This window comes from Sinohyriopsis cumingii, chromosome 15, assembly GCF_028554795.1.
Source record: "Sinohyriopsis cumingii isolate HCF-2022 chromosome 15, ASM2855479v2, whole genome shotgun sequence".
NCBI lineage: Eukaryota > Metazoa > Mollusca > Bivalvia > Unionida > Unionidae > Sinohyriopsis > Sinohyriopsis cumingii.
The window spans coordinates 83447578-83457885 of record NC_142975.1 but is presented as its reverse complement, the minus strand read 5'-3'; the positions used below and the strand labels follow the sequence as shown (position 1 = coordinate 83457885).

Sequence of the window (10308 nt, the reverse complement as noted above, 5' to 3'; positions counted from 1 at the left end):
AACGGTACTTCGGACTTGAAATCTTTAAACTTCACCGTGTATTTGTAAGCCGTGGTTCTAAATTTTCTAGAGGAGCGCTTTTCCGTCTCTCGAATGGAATAGTATTTTTCAGGGTTGACTAAGGGTGGTGAACTTGGTTTAGAGGGTTCTGATTCTGGTTCACTCATGTCCTCTTCAAAATCACTGGCATGAATTTGTGCCAAGATTTCAGCCCTGGTACGAGGCGATAGATCACGTTTCTGCCTCTTACTTTCTTTTTCTTCTTTCTTCTCGAATGAATGGGATCGTTTCATCTTGAAAGCAAAAAGTCAAATGACTCAAGTTGAAACACCATGAGCTACTTTATAGTCATAGCAGACCAGCGTATATAAAAGGGTGTGTGTCTTGTCCTTTCACTATTCATTTCACTCTCAAGCCGAGCACAACGATGGAAGAGACTAACCAGATGGAACGTTTCGTCAGAGCTTTGCGAGGGGTCATTAGAAAATTCTCTTCAGACCAGCCTACGGACTACTCTCCTTCCTTTCGAGATAAAAGTCAAGATACTTGCTATATCTGTCAGAAGAAAGGGCATTGGTCTTCAGAGTGTCCAGACCGTCAAAAAACAGGAGCTAAAAAAGACAAAAGTCAAGATACCTGTTATTATTGTAAAGAAAAAGGACATTGGTCTCCAGATTGCCCAAAAAAGAAACAAGAGGAGTCAGAAGAAAAGAAGGATTCTTCAGAAGAAGAGAGGGATTCTTCAGAGGAAGAAAGCAGACAGGTGAAGAAAAAGAAACAGGAGAAGAAAAGAAGAAGGGAAGAAAGTGAGGAGGAAGAAGAGGAAAAGAGTGTGACGGTGAAGAAATTAAAAAAACAGAGAGACTAAACAAGGAGAAAGAAGAAGTCAATGAACTTTTTATTAAAGTGTTGTGTTGTGAATTGTGAATTGGATTGTAAAAAATGGAGAAAAGAATAAATGAATGATATAAGGTAAGAGTCTTTGAGTTATGATTTTAAAATAAGAAGCTACACTCACGCACTCATACACAGACACGTACTATAAGGGTAAAATGGGTGGGTTATTTTTTTTTGAGTTATTGGCAAATTGAAATTGTATTTCTTTTCGAGATATGTGGGTGGCCCTGAAAAGGGCCTTTTTTACGATGTAGGGGTGAGTTTAAGCAATCAACTTTAACTGTCTTATGCCTTTGCCACGGCCAAGGCCTACTTCTGGACTGCGTAATGTTGATGATGATGATAATGATTGGGTTGAAATCACTAAGGGTGGTACGGTAGGCTTAGTCACAGGGTTGACGTGTTTAGCTCGGGAAGGTCGTATTCTCTTCGGTCGTGATAAAGAAGTCTGATACATTTGTTTCAGACTTCTTAACTCCGCTAAAATATCCAACAGTACCGTGACCGTTTGATTTTCACCCTCTTGTTTCTTTGCTGCTACTTCTTCTTGCTGTTGTTTTTTTCTTACCTCTTCTTCTTGTTGCTGTTGCTGTAAGAGAAAAGCCTGTTCCGCTTCCTTTTGTCGTTGCATAAATTTCTCCAATTCTTCTTTCTGTCTCTGTCTAAAATTCTCCACTTGCGGTAATGAAGAAGGTAACGAAGGTTCCGGAACAAATTCTTGCGAGGAGAGAAAATCGACAAAATCCCAATTCACCTCTTCTGAAAGTAAGTCCGGGTTCCCTTGGGCGGTCTCCGCTGCTGGTGCACCCCATTGGATCGTTTTCTGAGTTTCCGTCATGTTGAATCACTGTCGCATAGATTGACTGCACACAAGCGCTAGCAGATCTATATTGACTACGTGACGTCACAGACTGCTCTCTTCGGATTGGATGCGGGCTGACTGAATTCTGTAACGCGTGTTCGGATTGGTGAATGAACTCAATCCGTTTCAATCCTACCTGTCCCTATAAATAAGCGCAGTTCAGTGCATTGATTCACCTATTGTAGGAGCCTCAACATGTGGACCGACGTTGAATCTTCAACCCTTGTGTCAACGATGATGTTCAGGACGGACATACTCATGTATGTCCGATCCAAGTGGACCGTTGTCCACAGGACCAGCAGCAGCCTGTGGATAAGAAGAGTCTATATAGAGAGACAAGGTTGCCTCAAGAGGACTCTGATGTATGGCCCTGCTGTAAGACGAAGTTTGAGGACAAGAAGATGTCGCAAATGCCCTTTATGTTAAGGGCATATTAACATAAACCAAAGGCCCTTTTCAGGGCCAGCCATATTTCTCGAAAAGAGATAGTCTTTCCATTGCCTACCCCTTTTTTTATTTTTTATTTTTTTTTAAAAAAAAAATCCCATGTTAATTTCCTTTGTCGCTATATGTTCCCACGATTTTTCTCCATGTTCAAATCCCCTTGTCGCTCAACAGTCCCACGATTTTTCTCCATGTTAATTTCCCTTGTCGCTATATGTTCCCACGATTTTTCTCCATGTTAAATTTCCCTTGTCGCTATATGTTCCCACGATTTTTCTCCATGTTAAATTTCCATTGTCGCTATATGTTCCCAAGGGGTCCTGTAATGCTAATTTTCATTGTCGCTCTATTATCCCACTTAACTACTTATATTGTTTACAATGAGTTTTAGTTGGATTTCCCTCGCCTACTTAAGAAGTATAATCTGTTTGGTTCTTTAATATAGTGTTTTGGATTTTGGTTCTATAGTTGTGCTTGTGGTTTAGATTGCTTTTAATCTCCGTGTCTTGTTCTCATATATATTTTCCTGTACATGCTGTTGGTTGTTTTTAATTGCTATATCTTGCTTTGTATATGATTTAATTGCATTTTACATTAACTGTTTATGTATATACCAGTAGGTGAATATTCTTGTCCAACTCTTTCTCTGTATACATATATAACGTATTCCGCGCGCATAACGATATCCGAAACGTATATTTGACAATCTTAGACATCTATCATATGCATAGTATACTTTTTTTTTGGTAAAAAAAAAAGAGAAGGAAATTCTGCATTAAATTTTAAATTAAAATCTACTTGTGTAAATTGATTTCCCTGTAAGGTAAATTTAGATTATAAATTGAATTTGTATGTGTTGCTAACTTGTAAACAATTTATAAAATAACTAGTAATAGTATGTATGTATGTATGTATGTATGTATGTATGTATGTATGTATGTATGTATGTATGTATGTATGTTAAAGCTATGTGTTATTTACAGATAAAATAATATGAAATAAAATAAAATAAGATTTATCTATAGCCGCCATGATTAAAAAAAACGGTTTAAAATAGGCTTTAATTAGTTTTTTTTACCGATTTTCTTCTTTCCATTCGGCAAAATAAAACTCCATCTAGGATTCTAGGTAATTTTTCTTAGTATGTAATGCTAACCGATTTTAGATAAAAGTTTATCATGTTTATTGAGCCTCAATGACATCATCTTAAAATTGGGTAATTTTTGAGCACTTGTGAACTGATGGACAGGATCACATCACTTTAATTTCATCCTGCGAAAAGTGTCGGAATAAAGTAATAAGCATTTGAGTCTATGTGCTGACTCCGCTTCTAAGTATCGGTTCTTACTTTGTGTTGAGACACTGTTATTAGTCATGAACAAGAAAGAGTTATTGCCCTTTCTCACGTCATATCTTGGATGCAGGGATAATTAATTTAGTGTAAGTTTAATTTAAATATTGTTTATTTGAATCCTTACTTGATATTCTAAAGACTGGTGAGTGTATGATTTTCAACAGGCTAGAGTAATAACGACCGAGGGTCGTTAGAATACGCTTAAAATGGTCGTAAATAAAATTTCCATGGATAATATTACCCTATCTGGTGATGTATCACGTCATTATTCTGCAGTATGTTGACTGATCCAGTTTATACATGTACTTTTGACTGTTTTGTCGATTGACATTGTGTGTGATGTGTACATATAGATGCATTTAAATACTGTAAGAACCCCAAAATGTTAGTTTGCTTAATATAATTTATCTAAGACTAATATCCAAATAGGGGATTTGAAACTCGTGTCCTACAAGACATTGTTCCTTGTATGCATAGCGGAGGGTGGGGGTGGGTCGATGTTTTGGTAGTTTAACAAGCGGAGCTGTGTATAGTACAAGTCACACGGGTCATGTAGGCATTCAACACCGACTACTTCAGTAATGGGTGTAATTTTTTAGACTTTAATTCTACATACCGTTAAGTGGCAAGTATTCACTTTATTTGGATTCGTATACGTCCATATTCCTTTGGAAGGTCATTATTTAGACGCCCCGAGAGGTGCATACGGCAAAATCAATGTTATAGTACATATACATTTTTGGACAAAATAAACCTAAAGGTGCAATCAACTACAATCTGGATTGAATGTCGCTTGCTGTGATGTCACGCTGAAAGCAATGCATATTGATGAACAAATTCGTACTACCCTCAATTGTGACGATCTTCACTTTTTTCTTCTTTCTGACATTACTGGTACTGTAGGTAGCTACAAAACAAGAAGGCCAGCGTCAGACAATAAGTTGAACTTTATGAATGGAAAATGTGGTTGTCTCTTAGGGCTGACAGAAAGGAAGTCCTTCAATGTAAGACACATCACCCGATATTTTTGTTTTGGGAGGTGATGGGTCTTACTGTCTATACAACTGCCTTGTGTAGCATGTTCCCAACTCTACTGACAGGAGAACATGAAGTCAGATTTTCAGGACTATCATATACTTGGCAACTTTCCACCACATATTTAAGTGTTATTGATATATTTATGTTTGCCTGTCTTTATCTTGATGGACTCAAAATCTGACAATAGCAAAAGGACGCATTTTCATGTTCTGTTGACATACATTTCAGTTGGTTGCAATGCAATGGTGGCTGAAGAATGCAGAAGTAGGTTTCAACAAGGCTTTTTTATTTAACAAAACAAAAGTGTCTAATTGTTTATCAAACATTGCCATTTTGGTGTGATTTTTTTCCTCATAGCCATAATAGAAAAGTAAATTTCTTTTGTTATATTGAAAGAATAAATAGTGAATTTTGCTTCAGCTGAGAGAATGAACTGTTGGAACAGTAAGCAACATTTCGTTTCATTCAAGAAATATATCCCCACTTGAACCAACTTGAACATACTTCAGCATACCTCGACTATCGTCACATTTCAACAAATTCAAATGTATGTCAACAGAACATGGTAATTGTTTCCATTTGCAAGTATAAGATTTTGATTCCACCAGGATAGAGACAGCATAGTAAGGATATTAATTACACATAAATTTGTCTGTATGTGTGTGAGACATTCCTAAAACTTTGATTGCTCATTCCGATGTCAAGCGATATCGGAAGACACTACACAAGGCATTTATTCTGGGAGTTAGACATAACACTAAAACATAAATAACATGTGATATATCTTACATTGTAGGACTAACAGAAAGGGAAAGTATCAACATGAAATTTTGGGATCTTTCATTTGATTGAGTTACTCTGATGTAAGAGGTTGGTCTGTTGAAGATTTAGTCATATTTGTTTTCAAAGGTATTTCAACCTTTAATACTGATGATATCGTAATGGAAAGGATTTTACAGTCTGGTATTTTGAGGAGAACCCTTATTTGGCTGAGGTGAAAATGATATCCTTTTCTATAAAGAACCTGAATTTGTGGTATGCACACTGACCATGATGGTATGGTCTCTACGGGCATTATAAGAAGTTTGTTTGTTCTGACATTTAAAACACTGATATTATTTATGGTGGTGGGTACCAGTGCTTAGGGTAAATATGTATGTTTCATGTTCCTGAAACATAGAAAACAAGATATGTAGAACTTAAATGTCATAAGCTCAGAGCTTTTTGTAAAATCACATGAACCTGTCATTGTTTTTCTCTGGTAAAATCATGCAAACCAGTCTTTGTTTTTATCCAGATAAAAGTTGTAAAATCTGGTAGAAAGTTGTTGTTGTTGTGGGGTTTAATGCCATTTTTCAGCAAAATATAGGTTATACATGGTAGCCAGTATTAATCATGAAGGAAGAACCCGGGAAAACCCCGGGAAAAAATGCCAACCCACGAGAAGCTACTGGCAAGCTTTCTCACATACCCACATAGGCCAAACCCGAGACTTGATCCTATGCAGACAGAGATGAGATGGCAATGATCTATAACAGTGAGTGCTTTAGATCACTCTGCCACTCGGGGGCCCCCTGGAAGAAAGTAAACTACTGCTTATCATATTAGAAGTTAAATATGTTGTCAATACTGTAAACGTTTACAAAATGCAACAAGAAAAGAGTGAAGACAACAAGCTTTGTAAAACTGAACAAATAATTTATTTCCCTAGAAAAACAAGGTAAAAATGAGAAAAGAATTTACAGTTTTACGAATCAAATCCAAAAATAATCCAAGAATTAAAAAATAGAAGTCCTAGTAATACAAAGTCCTAATGAAACTGAGTTCGAATCCTGAAGAAATCCAGAATGGAAGGCGATGACATATGCTGTGGTCAGCATCATATTGATGTGTCAACAGTTCTTTGTTGAATCACAGAAAATAATATTCCAGTGTTTGAATTCTGTGTAAATTTCAATAACTGTCCTTGTCCAAGAATTAATTTAGAGCACAAGTATTTCCAGGAAACAATAATCTCTTAGAATCCAGATAATTTAAAGAAAATTAAAAATTGAACTCAAACTGGTCACAGCAAAACACCTTTAAGTGTAAATGGTTTAAAGCCTGACTGTCCAAATTCACTATAGAAAACAGTTATATGCTAATTTAAGACGCGAAACAGATTCTCATATGAGGGTCACATGATCATGTTTCTAGAACAAGATAGAAGCTTTTTACATGCCAAACATCATGTACTCCCAGTATGTCCTTGACTAAAACCAATGATTTTTACTCTGGGAAAGAATTTGTAATTTCTTTTTTTTAAAGTTAATTATTTCAACTTTTACTGTATCATTCTGAATCATGGTCAGCATTATATACAAAGTTTCTATTATTAATTGTTTATGAAAAACAGTCGGTCAAAGAGAACTTAATTGATTTTCTGAAAAATGCCCAATCCAGTAAATAAAGTTGCATTACAATAACATGTATTGGAATAAAAAAAATTAAAACTAAAATTAAATATAAACTAAATCAAATATATATGACAATAAATTTTTTTTAATGATTAATTAAAAATACCATACTACTCATTGTGTTATAGAGATGTTAGAACACAGTCAGTAATTATTGGGTATGGAGTCTTGTTTCTCCTGATGCCATATGGGTGGGAAGGGGCTGCCAAAATTTGCCTTGAGCATCATAGATTTCTTGGATCTTACTACCATGCAAGCCTGATGGTTGCTCATGCCCTAACTTTTAGGGCTGAATAAATCTCAAAAACAGATTTTATATATGCTTTATTTTGTGCAACCATGTTGGAAGAGAGAATGCATCTTCAAAGTGGAGATCTCACAACATAGTCAGTTGGAGCTGTCTCTACTAGTATTTACAGTTTTAGCTGTCATTGTTCTCATTATTACCTCAAGTTATATTTTTTTAGGCACATAGTGCAGGTGTAAAGTATTTCATCAAGGAAAGGAAAGAAAAGATGATGCCAATGTGACCTCCCAAAATTTGACTTTTTTTTGTACAAGCAACTTCTTTGAAATTATGGCATTACTGAAATTTATAGACCAGAAAAGCTTAAGTGATAACTTTTACCCTGCATCTGGCGTGTGTTAGATACAAGTTTTTGTCACTGATCCTCCAAAATTACAGAAAAGATTGCCATGATGGCCGTCTCTAAAATCTTGTTATTACTATTGCTCCAGAATGGATGATTCCATTGACATGGAGTTTGCACCAAAAAACTTACTATACTATCTTGTTTCCACCAGAAGACTTACTATACGATCTTGTTGGTCCGAAATGGAAATGTGCTGATCTTATATCCAGTATGGCCACCAGATGGTTTCAATACTATGGAGTTTAAAAAAAAGAAACAATATTAAGTAGGATACCTGGATATACTTTTCAGCCAGTTGAGTGTGAGTTAGTTTTAGGGACTCTTGTTTTCTTTAACTGCATTCTTGCATTATATAGTGATCAGCTTTCTTACAATATATAGGGATTCCTGTTATTGAATAAGATCTGCTGATACAACTGCCAAAATGGCTGTCTAGTTGAATATCTTATAATTTTATATTGAGTTACTTCTTCTGAGTGTAGTCATATTGACCTGAGGCTTGCACTAAAATTTTATATCTAGTTCTGATGAAAATACTGCTTATGTGACCCCCAAGATGGCACCATAACCATCTTGGAATTTTGGTTATAACTTTTTTTCGTAAATGGTGGGTTTGACATGGGTGTTCAGTAAAACAATTTTAATATTTAATTGGTTAAGAATGAAAATGGTGGATGTCATCCACCAGCATATCTGCCTTTTAGTGAAGGATTTCTACATTGAAAAATCCTACCTAACTGGCCATTATTACAGATATGTTTTATTCATTTTGTTATGTAATTGAACAGTGTGACTTGTATTAATTAGTACGAATTAATATCGACCAGACGTATTTAGTTGCATTCCAGTTCATAAGTTACAGTCAGTATTCTGACATTGATTGTATGGTCGTTGATCCTGACTTATGGTTTGGGTTGTATTGGCTTGTATACCTGAGAAAACAAACAAGTATTGAATAGATTGGCATTATTTGTCCCAGTTTATGGATATATCTGAAGAATAACTTCAATGGTATCATTTCAGTTGCTTCATTCATATTTCTCTTCTAAAAATAATATTTATAGATTTAGCAAACTTTGCAACTTAGCATGTGGTTTTATCTTGACATTATCCGAGACAAGATCAATGATTTTCTGTTTATGATATCAAGGTCAGGGTCAATGGCCATGACAAAGAATGTTGCTCTTCACTTACAGCTGTCTTGTGAACATGTTAAGTTCAGGTCGGGCACGTCCATAGTCCATATAGGCAAACTAGGTGGTTGCCTGGGGCACCAAATTTTGTTGAGAAGTTGGATGGGGGGGGGGGCAATTACATGGTTTGCTTAAGGTGCTAGTTGCTGGAAGTTATTCTAGGGTTATCCTTGGTTAAGTCAGACATGTATGTTTGGTTTTGTGCTTTACAGCACAGCAACTGAAGTAAATTTTCTGGTGCCAAGGCAATTGGAGTAAGGTGCCTTACCCAAGGACATGCCACAGCAGCTGACCCAGGATAGTCCATTGGTAGGATCCAAACCTGCACACTTTTGGTTGTGAGTCTGGCATGCTAACCACTGAACCACTGTGGCTCATTGGTATGTTAGAGTTTTATAAGAATCTCTGGTAGTTTCAGTACTCAGTAGTATTAAAGAAGAAATGGTCTGATCTAGTATTCCTGGAAATTCTGTTACGCCAGTAGAGTGTCAGCCTCATCAGGGGACTTTTGTTACATATTTCCATATATTACAAGAAGTTTTTCTGTATTTGGAAATACCATAATAAAATATATGGAAAGTGAAAATTGCAATTATGCAGACTTAATAATGGGACAAATTCATGTCATTTGCACTGAATGCAGCAAAAATAAATATTTGCTATTCACTTGCAAAGATCTGTTCAAGAGGCATGCTTGTCACAAGGTCTGTACATATGGCATATTTGTGACAAGATCTGTACATTTGGCATATGCCGCTCCGGTGGCCTAGTGGTTAGAGTGTCCGCCTCGGAAGCAGGAGGTCGTGGTTTCTATCCCTGGCTGAGTCATACCAAAGACTTACAAAAATGGTACTAACAGTTACCTTGCTTGGCGCTCAGCATTAAGAGGTTAGTGTTAGGACTGGTTGGCCTGGTGTCAGGATAATGTGACTGGGTAAGACATCATGCTACGTGTCTGTGGCATGATGCCCCAGTGTAGACATCACTATAAACTGTCACACCGCAGACATTGTAGCGATATGACTGAAAAATTGTTAAAGCTACGTTAAAAATCCTAATCACACACACACACACTCAAACATTTGGCATACTTGTCACTAGATTTCTACATTATGCATACTTGTGATGATATCTGTACAAGAGGCATACTTGTAACAAGATCTGTACATTAGGTATACTTGTGACAAGATCTGTACATTATGCATACTTGTGACAAGATCTGTACAAGAGCCATATTTGTCACTAGATTTCTACATTATGCATACTTATGATGATATCTGTACAAGAGGCATGCTTGTCACTAGATTTGTACCTTAGACGTACTTGTAACAAGATCTGTACATTAGGCATACTTGTGATGAAATCTGTAAATTAGGCATACTTGTCACAAGATTTGTATATTATGCATACC

At 36.2% G+C, this 10308-nt stretch overlaps 1 protein-coding gene across 1 annotated transcript in view; it reads left to right on the top strand.

The window, feature by feature from the left end:
* Window positions 1-3582: 3582 nt before the first annotated feature.
* Window positions 3583-10308, top strand: part of LOC149782210 (tripartite motif-containing protein 2-like) — a 199829-nt gene continuing 193103 nt past the window's right edge. Inside the window, exon 1 of the mRNA XM_089933604.1 lies at window positions 3583-3643. The gene's annotated coding sequence lies outside the window, so the exon portion shown is untranslated. The remainder of the gene's footprint in view (window positions 3644-10308) is intronic.